The sequence below is a fragment of the Salmo salar genome, chromosome ssa28, assembly GCF_905237065.1.
Source record: "Salmo salar chromosome ssa28, Ssal_v3.1, whole genome shotgun sequence".
In the NCBI taxonomy this organism is placed as follows: Eukaryota; Metazoa; Chordata; class Actinopteri; order Salmoniformes; family Salmonidae; genus Salmo; species Salmo salar.
In genome coordinates, this window is record NC_059469.1 from 20,496,368 (window position 1) to 20,510,325 (window position 13,958).

Genomic DNA, 13,958 nt, shown 5'->3' on the forward strand with positions numbered 1-13,958 from the left:
TTGTCGAGGGCGCAACAAGTCAGTAACACAAGAGTAAGTGTCAGTTGGCTTTTTCATAGCCGATCTTTGAGAGTATCTCTACCGCTCCTGCTGTCTCTAGAGAGTTGAAAACAGCAGGTCTGGGACAGGTAGCACATCCGGTGAATAGGTCAGGGTTCCAGCAGGTCTGGGACAACAGGTCTGGGACAGGTAGCACGTCCGGTGAACAGGTCAGGGTTCCATAGCTGCAGGCAGAACAGTTGGAACTGGAGCAGCAGCACGGCCAGGTGAGCTGGGACAGCAAGGAGTCATCAAGCCAGGTAGTCCTGAGGCATGGTCCCAGGGCTCAGGTCCTCCGAGAATGACTGGTCTATAACTCACATTTCTATGTACATTTGATTGGGTTGCCCAAAAAGTTATATATTGCAGCTTTAAATTGAAGTTGAAGGTTTACAAAATCATATGCAAACAAGAATAGTTTTAAGATCGAGTATTTCATGCTTTGACCAATTACCCTGGAGTCAGAAGTGCGATTTTCCTTTTTGTAAAAGATGGTAAAAATCATAATTTCGTCTGGACTGTCAAAAACACATTAGGCCTAGAACAAAGCAGTACTGCTGATAGGGCTACAAATCAAAAACTGGGAAATGGAACTGGAAATTTCTTTGTGAATAATAACTTATCACTGACGTCACTCCCCGGCAACAACCACCGCTGAACACTGCTTACAGGACTGGAAAGGGGTTTGGGGAAAAAATGCTTTTCCTGACGTCGGGACTTGGGAACTACTTATCCCAAAAGGCCACGCTTTGACTGATGCTGCGTTCACAACTGGGAACTCCGAAAAATACGAAGTCAAATCATGACGTCAGTAATATTCAGGACAGAAAGTCTGAGCTTTAGAAACATTCCCGAGTTGGAATTCCAAGTTGGATGACCGTTCAAAACTATATATTTTTTCCCAATCGAAGCTCGTTTTTTCCCTAGTTCCCAGTTGTTTTGAACGCACAGAATTCGGAGATTTCCGAGTACCCAGTTGTTTTTTGAACGCGGCATTTGTAAAGTTGATATATTTATGGTACTTAGGTTTGTTCGGTCTGACAGCGGATTTGCACCGTTTGCTCAATGTGTAGCTTGCCTGCCCCGTGCCTTGCGTGGACCTATCTACCAGCTCACTGGGCAAGCTAAATCAAGCGTACCTAGCAAATGCAATGGGTGTAGACTGAGAGGAAAATATGTCTCCCTCCAGCAGGTGACGTTTTTTCGTTGTATGGAGGTCAATGAGTGTCGAATTTGGTCAACAACAAACATGAATGGCTTATTTGCTACGTGAGGTTTATTTGATATAATGAAATGTTCGTAATGCTTAAGTTGTTACGAGTGTACTGATATAAGTAGGACGCGTGACATCCCGGCAACTTTGAGAAAAAACACTATCGGAATTGTCTCGAGGATGCCTATGCATATCATGATATGAGTCTCTCCATTGAACGCATGCAGTTGACGTCAACAACCCTCGTCGAATTGAGTACCACAGTTCGAGTCATAATACCTATAAAACTAGCGGTAAAACCCGGAAATTATTCCAATTGTTTTTCCAAGATACATTTTCCGTAGGAGATTTTAGAACTACTTTATGTAAGGTCTATGTTTCGTGTAGGATTACCCTTGCATGACATTTTGCATCTAATGAAACGCTAATCAGCCGCTAATGTGGCTATCATACAGAACTACACATCCTGTCGCAACCTTTGACGTCATCACTTAAGCAGGGTAGGAAAACCTCCACATTTCTCCATGCAAACTCATTGCCAAGTAACCTAGCAAGTAGATATTATAGCCTTTTTAGTTTCTCGTGTAAATAATTGATAGTGTGTTTTTGTTTAGCACTTTTCAAATCACCTTGCTAGATACCCTAGCATTTTACAATGAATATAATTTGTTTAGTTACCCTGGCCTTTGTAGCTAACCTTACGTCTCTCTGTCGATCAGAAGCAAGGATGGTTCTGTACCACTACTCCGATATGCACATCTGCATTTTATCGTTTTCCGACCTCTGTAAGCGAGAGGCGTTGCTGGAGCTGTGTTATAAGTGAAGACCTGTTTGCTAGCATTTAACAAACTATTTTGTTTGTCAAATCTGTGGGTAACTAGATGCGCCCACCAAACAATAGTTAGCTATATCCCTGCCCTGGTGGGCTAACATTAGCTTCCATGTCACCTCGTGAAAAAGTGGGACTACACAAAACACGTGCTAACGTTAACTAACTCAAAGTACTCGTCAACAATAAAAGGGCACAAGTCATTATACTAGCCTATGCTGGTTTTCTTTTTACTTGAAAGGAAGGTAACTTGCGTTGTACACTTAACTACAGTCGTTGGTTACCTAGCTCATTTTCATAAGCACCTACAGTAGTTACGCACTTTGGTTGGCAACATTAAATACATGTTTTTACCCATCAACCTACACACAACCACACAATGACAAAGCAAAAACAGGTTTTTAGAAATTATAACAATTATTTAAGAAACGGAAATACCTTGTTTACATAAGTATTCCAACCCTTTGCTATGAGACTCTATAATTGAGCTCAGGTGCACCCTGTTTCCATTGATAATCCTTGAGATGATTGGCGTCCACCTGTGGTAAATTCAATTCATTGAACATGATTTGGAAAGTCTTTATAAGGTCCCAGAGTTGACAGTGCATGTCAGAGCAAAAATCCTGCCATGAGGTCGACGCGATTGTCAGTAGAGCCCCGAGACAGGATTGTGTAGAAGCACAGATCTGGAGAAGAGTACAAAAACAATTCTGCAGCTTTGAAGGTCCCCAAGAACACAGTGGCCTCCATCATTCTTAAATGGAAGAAGTTTGGAACCACCAAGACTCTTCCTAGAGCTGTCTGCCCGACCAAACTGAGCAATCGAGGGAGGTGAAAAAGAACCTAATGTCCAGAAGGACAACGATCTCTGCAGCACTCCACCAATCAGGCCTTTATGGTATAGTGGCCAGACGGAAACCACTCAGTAAAAGGCACGACAGCCTGCTTTGAGTTTGCCAAAAGGTACCTAAAGGACTCTCAGACCAGGAGAAACAAGATTCTCTGGTCTGATGAAATCAAGATTGAAATCTTTGGCTTGAGTGCCATGCGTCACGTCTGGAAGAAACCTGCCACCATCCCTACGGTGACGCGTGGTGGTAGCAGCATCAGCGGCAGGGACTTGGAGGCTAGTCAGGTTCGACGGAAAGATGTACGGAACAAAGTACAGAGAGCTCCTTGATGAAAACCTGCTCCAGAGCGCTCAGGACCTCATACTGGGGCAAAGGTTTACCTTCCAACTGGACAATGACCCTAAGCACACAGTCAAGACAACACAGGAGTGGCTTCAGGACAAGTCTCTGAATGTCCTTGAGTGGCCCAGCCAGAGCCTGGACTTGAACCCAATTGAACTTCTCTGGAGAGACCTGAAAATAGCTGTACAGCGACGCTCCCCATCCAACCTGACAGAGCTAGAGAGGGTCTGCAGAGAAGAATGGGAGAAACTCCCCAAATACAGGTGTGCCAAGCTTGTAGCGTCATACCCAAGAAGACTCAAGACTGTAATCGCTGCCAAAGGTGTTTCAACAAAGTACTGAGTAAAGGTTCTGAATAGTTATGTAAATGAGACATTTCAGTTTTGTATTTTTGTTATACATTTGCATACATTTCTAAAAACCTGTTTTTGCTTTGTCATTATGAGGCTAGTACTTTTCAGACTGGGCTAGTAGAACTAGCCTGACACAGCATTGAAATGGCTAGTAGAAAATGTGCTTAACTAGCCTGACAGCAGTAAAATTTTGCCTTCACAAACATCACAGATTTAGGGCCTGAATGTTCCCTGTCCGAGTACATAATGTGATCTGCTGGCCAGTGTTCCATCCCTGCATGTCAGTCCCTTTCAGACGATCCCCCTATCACTGTTTCTCCTCAGTGACCTCAAGGCTGAGGGTTCTAACATTTCTCTTGAGAATTAGAATCAGAAGTACAGTCATGGCTCATTGCAATACTTCACCTCTTCAGGGCAAATAGTATCCTAGACTGTCCTGTTCATCTAGTTGAGCATTCCAGGTAATTTCTACATCCCAGCAGAAGTGTCCCATCCACATAGAAGGATTTTAGATGTGCAGATGGACAAAAGGCCAGTCTATTTTACCGTTACTGTAGTCAAGTCTGTGGATTATGGTATTAATATAGATGTTACCATTTTAGTAATCAACTTAACTAGCTAGTAAAATAACTTATTTTTTTGTCTTTCAGATGAGTGACGACACTCAGGTCTGTAGCTGCCATTTTCCATTGGGAAAGATAAATGGCCCTGTATTTACCAGAAAAGGTAGCTCATCTACCATGGCAGAAGAGGACGATCCAGACTGTTGATTGAGAAACAAGAACAAACCATGAGGCATGAGGATTGGGTGTTGAGGAACCACTTGTCACATTGTATAAGGTGGGGTTGTATTATGATAAACAATGCGTTTTCTATACAGATAGATGGTGATGCAGCATTGAAAAAGACCTACCACTGACCAACGATTTTATTTTCCAGTCCAACAGGAGTGCATCCCTCACGCCATCCGGTGCATGGACATCCTGTGCAAGTGAGATCCGAGCGCGAGCATCCAGTTGTAGACTCTACAGCACATCAAGCCTGTGGACAGACAGGTCAGTAACTCATCAAATATGATACAATATTGTGTAAAACATTGAATTTGTAGATGCATCAAAATGTTTATGTTATGTCCCTTTTCCTCATGTTTTAAAAAGCAAGGAGATCTGCTGGAAGTGATGTACCCTCTCTCTCACTCTGGGGGTAAGACGTCATTTAAACATCACAGCTATACATTTCCACTGTGTCCATGATAAAATGCAATGTGAATTGTGTTGTACTACTGAATGAAACTGTGGCGACGCATTCAGACCAGCCTAATTTACGTTAACTACATTACTTTAGTAGGCTGCTTTGAGCAAAACTTTAATGTAAAATAACCTATTCTATGAGCTTATTGTTTATGATCTTTATTCATTGTTCACTTGTTTTTCAACAATGTCAGGTACAGACTGGGGATAATAAATAATTTGAACGTCTAAGATAAAAATTCCCACTGTGCCCATAATAAAATTAAATACATTAGTTGGCTGCTTTGAGCAAAGCTTGTATGTAATATAACCTATTCTGGGAGCCTAGTGTGTGTAGGAACTATACTGAATGTTTTTCGACCATTGGCTTCCCTGAAAAAGGGTACTGACAGGAGGAACAATATGAGTCTGTCAGAGGTCGACACGCTGGATGGGGAGGGTGATGGAGGCTTTGGTGGTCCTCACAATGAAGAAGCAGGTGTCCCTTCCAGTGATGTGGGGCTGACCTTGGACCTGGTGCCAGTAAGGATGGTCTTCATGGAGACCGTAAAACCCTCCCTTGATATAGAAAGCCTTTGGCTTCACTGCCTCTTCAATGGTAAGATCCATAGGGGCACATGACCTCCACCACTGCTGTGGTGACCACCTGACCATCTGATGAGGCACCCAGGGTCCCAGACCCCGTGACCCAAAGCCCTGACTTCTGCAAATCCATCCCTGTAGCAATTTTGAATGCCTTGATGCCCTCCTCTTCATTATCTGTGCCCCACTTTACAGACAACACCCCATCCAAAGACTGATCTGAGGACCTTTTTTAGCAGCGACGGAGTAACGCGCTTGGCCCTAACCAGTGCTCCATAATTGCTGGTCGTCAACCACTCTCTCATTGTGTGCCATTTGGGGTTGGTGCGCTGTCCAACCATTGCCTGACGTATAGCCTCATGCTGCTCCAACGAGAGCTCCATGCCAGCCAGGATGCCTACATGACCCAGGGGCATTTATTTTTTTAACAATGTCCGGTACAGACAGGGAGGGTAGAGGTTGTTCTTGCTTAGGTTCAGGGAGACATGCTAGCAACTGAACCTGCCCCTGAGATGGTTAGGTACTGAAGATCCTCCTCTGTGGGCTCTCGGGACAGAGGGTTATAGTCTTCAGCCGGGTACAGATCCTCTACTGACTGCACCTGGTTGGGAATGGCTGGCTTCCCCCACCTGCATTCCACATCAGTATGTCCGATATTGTGAACTGCCAAAATAGCTGCTAAAATAGCTACATGGCTAAACTGATGAGCTCCATGAAGGCATTCCCATGTGGTAGAGAATCCCCTGGTCACCTATAGAGACTTGCCAAGAGGAAGGATGTTGAGTGCCACATCCCAACCAATATGACTTTGAACACCTTAAGGCATTTGTTGTAAGAAATGTGTTTATATAAATCAAGTTTGTTTTGATTGGTGACATTACAACTAGAATATTTAATAAACTGTCCTTTTCACGAGGACAAGGGACCTATAAATCAAGACTGTGCGAATGCAACATGCACTCCAAATAAATACTGTGCCTTTGAAGATTTGTCTCTGGGCATGCAACTACTATACAGACTGGATGTCTAAACAAAGTCAATTCTGAATGTCAACAGATTTTTTTTGATTCGTTCTCTTCAATGACAACATTCTACGACGGAGTTATCACTGATCTAAATCTGGTATCGGGGATAATCTGGTTAATGATTATATCATTGATTTAAGTGGCTCTTTCCTTGTAGGATGTTGACAGCTGTACATTACACATTGTATTGCTAAGATGCTCAAACTTAACTGGGCTCCTGAGTGGCTTAGCGGTCAAAGGCACTGAATCTACATTAGCTCAGGAAGTGTCCTAGTTCAGTTAAATGTGCAATGCAAAACACCTCTGTGGGAATCTGTGTTAGAATGGCACACAATACGTGTATCTTTTGTATTTGTAAAATAACCAAAACAAAGCTCTGGCTCTATGGTGAGACCAAAACAAAGCTCTGGCTCTATGGGGAGACCAAAACAAAGCTCTGGCTCTATGGGGAGACCAAAACAAAGCTCTGGTTCTATGGGGAGACCAAACCACAGCTCTGGCTCTATGGGGAGACCAAACCACAGCTCTGGCTCTATGGGGAGACCAAAACAAAGCTCTGGCTCTATGGGGAGACTAAAACAAAGCTCTGGCTCTATGGGGAGACCAAAACAAAGCTCTGGCTCTATAGGGAGACCAAAACAAAGCTCTGGTTCTATAGGGAGACCAAAACAATGCTCTGGTTCTATGGGGAGACCAAAACAAAGCTCTGGTTCTATGGGGAGACCAAACCACAGCTCTGGCTCTATGGGGAGACTAAAACAAAGCTCTGGCTCTATGGGGAGACCAAAACAAAGCTCTGGCTCTATGGGGAGACCAAAACAAAGCTCTGGTTCTATGGGGAGACCAAAACAAAGCTCTGGTTCTATGGGGAGACCAAAACAAAGCTCTGGTTCTATGGGGAGACCAAAACAAAGCTCTGGTTCTATGGGGAGACCAAAACAAAGCTCTGGTTCTATGGGGAGACCAAAACAAAGCTCTGGTTCTATGGGGAGACCAAACCACAGCTCTGGCTCTATGGGGAGACCAAAACAATGCTCTGGTTCTATGGGGAGACCAAACCACAGCTCTGGCTCTATGGGGAGACCAAAACAATGCTCTGGCTCTATGGGGAGACCAAAACAAAGCTCTGGCTCTATGGGGAGACTAAAACAAAGCTCTGGCTCTATGGGGAGACCAAAACAAAGCTCTGGCTCTATGGGGAGACTAAAACAAAGCTCTGGTTCTATGGGGAGACCAAAACAAAGCTCTGGCTCTATGGGGAGACCAAAACAAAGCTCTGGCTCTATGGGGAGACCAAAACAAAGCTCTGGCTCTATGGGGAGACCAAAACAAAGCTCTGGCTCTATGGGTAGACCAAAACAAAGCTCTGGCTGTATGGGGAGACCAAAACAAAGCTCTGGCTCTATGGGGAGACCAAACCACAGCTCTGGCTCTATGGGGAGACCAAAACAAAGCTCTGGCTCTATGGGGAGACCAAAACAATGCTCTGGTTCTATGGGGAGACCAAAACAATGCTCTGGTTCTATGGGGAGACCAAACCACAGCTCTGGCTCTATGGGGAGACCAAAACAAAGCTCTGGCTCTATGGGGAGACTAAAACAAAGCTCTGGCTCTATGGGGAGACCAAAACAAAGCTCTGGCTCTATGGGGAGACCAAAACAAAGCTCTGGCTCTATGGGGAGACCAAAACAAAGCTCTGGCTCTATGGGGAGACCAAAACAAAGCTCTGGCTCTATGGGGAGACCAAAACAAAGCTCTGGCTCTATGGGGAGACCAAAACAAAGCTCTGGCTCTATGGGTAGACCAAAACAAAGCTCTGGCTGTATGGGGAGACCAAAACAAAGCTCTGGCTCTATGGGGAGACCAAACCACAGCTCTGGCTCTATGGGGAGACCAAAACAAAGCTCTGGCTCTATGGGGAGACCAAAACAAAGCTCTGGCTCTATGGGGAGACCTGTGATAGATGGGAAGACCCTCTTGATTTGTTTTAGTAACTGAACCAATCATGAGGGAGTCTTCATCAAAAACACACTCTTAAAAAATTGATTGGCTGATAAGTAACTACATTTGACCTCCTTACTCAGCTCATTCTTTGCTGCAAAAATATGTATCTGCTCATTTTGAACAAAGGCTAACTTGAACAAACTATGAATTGTATCATCCTTTTTATCAAGCCAATACATAAACTCAACAAAAAAAGAAACATCCTCTCACTGTCAACTGTGTTTATTTTCAGCAAACTTAACGTGGAAATATTTGTATGAACATAAGATAGAACAACTGAGACATAAACTGAACAAGTTCGACAGACATGTGACTAACAGAAATGTAATAATGTGTCCCTGAACAATGTGGGGGTCAAAATCAAAAGTAACAGTCAGTATCTGGTGTGGCCACCAGCTGCATTAAGTACTGCAGTGCATCTCCTCCTCATGGACTGCACCAGATTTGCCAGTTCTTGCTGTGTGATGTTACCCCACTCTTCCACCAAGGCACCTGCAAGTTTACAGACATTTCTGGGGGGGGAATGGCCCTCACCCTCAGATCCAACCGGTCCTAGATGTGCTCAATGGAATTGAGATCCAGGCTCTTCACTGGCCATGGCAGAACACTGACATTCCTGTCTTGCAGGAAATCACGCACAGAACGAGCAGTATGGCTGGTGGCATTGTCATGCTGGAGGGTCATGTCAGGATGAGCCTGCAGGAAGGGTACCACATGAGGGAGGAGGATGTCTTCCCTGTAACGCACAGAGTTGAGATTGCCTGCAATGACAACAAGCTCAGTCCGATGATGCTGTGACAAACCATGACGGACCCTCCAACTCAATCCCGCTCCAGAGTACAGGCCTCGGTGTAACGCCCATTCCTTCAACGATAAACGCAAATCTGACCATCACCCCTGGTGAGACAAAACCGCGACTCATCAGTGAAGAGCACTTTTTGCCAGTCCTGTCTGGTCCAGCGACGGTGGGTTTGTGCCCATAGGCAATGTTGTTGCCGGTGATGTCTGGTGAGGACCTGCCTTACAACAGGCCTACAAGCCCTCAGTCCAGCCTCTCTCAGCCTATTGTGGACAGTCTGAGCACTGATGGAGGGGTTGTGCGTTCCTGGTGTAGCTCTGGCAGTTGTTGTTGCCATCCTGTACCTGTCCCGCAGGTGTGATGTTTGGATGTACCGATCCTGTGCAGGTGCTGTTACACGTGGTCTGCCACTGTGAGGACGATCAGCTGTCCATCCTGTCTCCCTGTAGCACTTAGGCGTCTCACAGAATGGACATTGCAATTTATTGCCATGGCCACATCTGCAGTCCTCATGCCTCCTTGCAGCATGCCTAAGGCATGTTCAGGCAGATGAGTAGGAACCCTGGGCATCTTTCTTTTGTTTTTCAGAGTCAGTAGAAAGGCCCCTTTAGTGTCTTAAGTTTTCATAACTGTGACATTAATTGCCTACCGCCTGTAAGCTGTTAGTGTCTTAACAACCGTTCCACAGGTGCATGTTCATTAATTGTTTCATTGAACAAGCATGGGAAACAGTCTTTAAACCCTTTTACAATGAAGATCTGTGAAGTTTATTTGGATTTTTACGAATTATCTTTGAAAGACAGGGTCCTGAAGAAGGGACGTTTCTTTTTTTGCTGAGTTTATAAATAACAGCCTTTGTGCAATCCTGTCCATAATTACACTTTTGTTCTGCACATTAAACACCAAGTGTGTATATGTGTGTCCACGCGGGCACCTGAATGTGATTCCATAAGGAACTGCACATAGTATCCAATGACCCTCCCGAGTTGAAACAAAGGGACACACTCATCTCTCAGGGAGGGAGTTAATAGACCACAGCTGGATGTGTCCTGCGTTCCTGATCAGTGATCACAACCAACAAACACTCAAACTAGTTACTGGCACACATCTCACATCTTTAATAGATGTTCTCAGAATCCCTGGAATATACTAGAAATATATTCTAAACAATAGCTTGTCTCTAAAAACACTGCTAACTTATCTGTTTTTCCATCCAAGGCCCTCCTGTGGTTTGGCATAAGACCTCCAAACAATCAGGCAATTACAGCAAGTATGAGGCTATTGTCTGCCAATATGTCACTTAATCACACAACTTGGCCTGAAAATGACAAACCAATGTGGAAAGACACAGGAATGCTCCAAGTATATAGATTAAAATCCTGTGAGACCTCTGACTTGCTAGATGAATTGTGGGAGTCATCTTTGAGTGAGGTCCAGGATGAACTGTTTGTATTTACTGTTCATTCTGTTGTTTACAGATGTAACCCTGTGCTAACAAGGCTCCTGAGTCAATATCCTCCATTCCAGCTGGTCAGGACAGCCTTAAACAGCTCATGGAACAGCTCAGCCTGGACAGAGCTACAAACATAAAAAAGACTGTGATTAGACGTTCTCTCTTCATCATCCAAAAGCTGCTTAGTTTGGTCCGAAGATTTCCTCATTCTCTGGCTGGGGAACAGGATCCATTTCATAAAGGGATCAGAGGCACCATCTTGGCCTGACTTCATTGAGATGTGCTTCTCTGTCTAAGTGGACTGTGTGGTCTGTTTCTCTCTCCCACACACAGATGTGTCCTAATCACGCTTGCTGTGCTGTGTGAGGGCCTTGTTGGCGATGTTGGCCCTCAGGCACCTTGGTCAGGCTCTGTTGTACTGCTTGAGATGGATGGAAGTTTCCGGCCTCCTCAGGCCAGAGTTCAAACTAGCCCACGTGACTGACCACAGCCTGTTATACTGTGCAGGTGTCCATGAGCTGGTGGCCTGTGGCATCATCAGCCCCAGAGAGTGTACCTGTAAGGACCACTCATTCTCTTTGCTGCACCAGGCAGACAGCTCCAGCTTGGTGAAAATAAGATGCCTGACCATCTGGTACACGTCCCCACTCAACGTGTCCCTCCTGCTGAACAACTCGGAGGTGTAGCATCTCACACTGATCAAGTGCAACTCTGTAGCAAGCAAGCCAGCCCTTTTGGACTCTTTCACAGTACAGCATCTGCAGAGGCTGACTGTGTCTTACCCCTTGTGTTGGTCTGGCCAGACACATGACATCATACTGGGGAGGGACATGGGTGCACCTTACTATGAAGAGACCAGGCGAGGAATCATCCATAGCTCAGTGCTGCTGGGAGAATCCAATGTGAAGGCCTATAATGTTCAAACAAATAGACAGTAACGGAATCCTCCCTTTTTCATATCTCCTGTCTGAAGTCAAGCTACCAGAGACTTCCTGTATATTTGTAATTTTTATATACTGTACTAATGCAGATTCTTTTTTTTTTTTCTATGCTAACATTGCCAATGTACCACTACCTATGTCTGTGATAAACAATCTTCATAATCACTGTTGACCAAACAGAATGTTTCTCCTTGTGGTCATTTCAATATAATAAGGTCAGGATTCAGTCATTGCAGATTGAATCCTGCAATTATTATCGCTCTTCACTTTTAGGAGTGGGTTAGATTTATGTAATAGCATGTCTCAAATTGTGCCATTACTTTTTTAAATATGTTTTAGATATTTTCACTTTGTTTAGACAGTAAGGAAATCAGAAGGGGAGACCGGCAGGTTGGAGAAACAGTGGACATGGGGATTGAACCCTGGTCACCAGCGGGGAGTCTTACATGCGACGAGTGTTTCCACTACAACACGGCTCTGCACAGAGAGTGCCATTTCTTGAAAAGAAAGTACATGTTATGTCGTGCTTTCTCTAAACATCAACAGACTTGAAGGGTACAGATGGGAGGACTGAGTTGTCCAACATTGGCTCACTGCCATAAATGGCCCCTGCTATCCACTGGTGCCAAAAGTCCTGCTCCCCTCATGGGAGACATGCATGCAACCTGCTCCTGTCTCTTTCTGCATGACACTTCATAATTAAATGCTTTGCAAATTGCCACCATCTTTGTTCGGTGAGTTGTTTTGTTCGCAGTCAAAAACATGTGCCTGCTGGGTGCACAGTGCAAGCACATATGAAAGTAATATGAACAATAAACATGGTTGATGACAATATTTACCAATTTTGAACAAACCCCTAAACTAAGAAGTAGAAATCAGGGCCCATTGATAGTAATGCAATTAATAAACCAAAAATGACTTATCTTTAGTCAATCGCCATAGAAACTCAATATGTGAACTACATGCTTGTGTATAATGATGATGCAGAACATCTTTTAGTTTTCTACACTGGATGTGGGCAGGACATGCATGTTTTCCCCTTCCATTAGCTTTTTTATTTAACTAAGCAAGTCAGTTAAGACTCTTATTTACAATGACGGCTTACCTCGGCCAAACCATCCCCTAACGACACTGGGCCAATTGTGCGCCGCCCTTTGGGATTCCCGATCACAGATGGTTGTGGTAGAGCCTGTGATTGAACCAGGGTCTGTAGTTATACAGACCGCTGCACCACTCAGGAGCCCTAGCTTTATTGCTTTGCGACAGGGAACACAACCTGATTGTTTTGTATGAATAATGGCACATGCGAATCTCCCTTGCAAAAGAGACCTTGGTCTCAATCTGACTCTGCTTAAATAACGGTCAAATAAAATAAAAAAGATAATCTTCCTCAACTTTCAATGGGATTGTGCTCCATCATTGTTTTAAAGACAGTAAGGGGTTGCAAAAAAGAACCACTTGGTGGCAGTGTAGACTTATCTGAACTACGAGGCCAATGTGTTGGCAGACACTTGTCCTAGTTAGTAGATTCAGGAACAGGCATTCTGTTCCACCAGGGAGAGCACACGACCCAGTACTCCTGTGCATTCCCCTCTAGTCTCTTCCATTTTTTTGGTCGACTGAACTGGGTTTATTGACCACTTGATATTTCTCCTTGTGGTCCTCTGTAAGTTAGGTTATTTGCCTGGAGAGTTACCATTCAAATAGGGAAACAGTTTTTTCCCAAGTTTGAATTTCATGTCACACTTAATATTAGGATTAGTTGCACAAACAACACTTGGTTGAATTGGATTAACATTTTTGGGGCAGAAAATAGTGTATTAACTTTTACACCTGGAGCTACATAAAGTCTTCTCAGTAATATCTACAATTATTTAGGCTACCCTTCCCTTTCATGCAGCATATTCAACCCATCAATGTCTCCAACAGTCCTTTGATCCTGACACCTCTCCGTCCATTCCTCCACAAAGACATGGAAATATTGTTGATATTAATGCAATTTCCTAGATTTTTGTTGAGCGCTTGGCTCAGCAGCATTCTTGTGTTGTTGCTAAGGACGGGAATTGTTGAATATCATGTCACACATAACATTACATTGACCTTCCCTGCTGGGCTTTGAACTGATCCCATGGTCACTGTGACATTTACTGTGGCAACCGGGGGCTGGGAAATAGGCAGAGGCAGAAACAATTCATCCCATGTCACTCTTTAACTGCTTGACTACGTCTCCTGCCCTGACTGTTGCCTCACTCTCTGGGAAGGTATTCTTGAGACAAC

The 13,958-nt window shown here is 44.3% G+C and overlaps 1 long non-coding RNA gene across 4 annotated transcripts; it reads left to right on the forward strand.

Moving 5' to 3' along the window:
* The first annotated feature begins 1,268 nt into the window (after nucleotides 1–1,268).
* LOC106589677 (pro-resilin) lies at nucleotides 1,269–12,405 on the forward strand. Of its 4 annotated transcripts, XR_006762573.1 has the most exons (6): nucleotides 1,290–1,752; nucleotides 4,278–4,467; nucleotides 4,567–4,682; nucleotides 4,785–4,830; nucleotides 5,259–5,399; nucleotides 10,766–12,405. It is a non-coding gene; the product is annotated as a pro-resilin (long non-coding RNA). The 4 variants fall into 4 exon arrangements; XR_001324881.2 differs by lacking the exon at nucleotides 10,766–12,405 and having other exon boundaries at nucleotides 1,269–1,752; nucleotides 5,259–8,439; XR_001324876.2 differs by lacking the exon at nucleotides 5,259–5,399 and having other exon boundaries at nucleotides 1,298–1,752.
* Nucleotides 12,406–13,958: the final 1,553 nt, after the last annotated feature.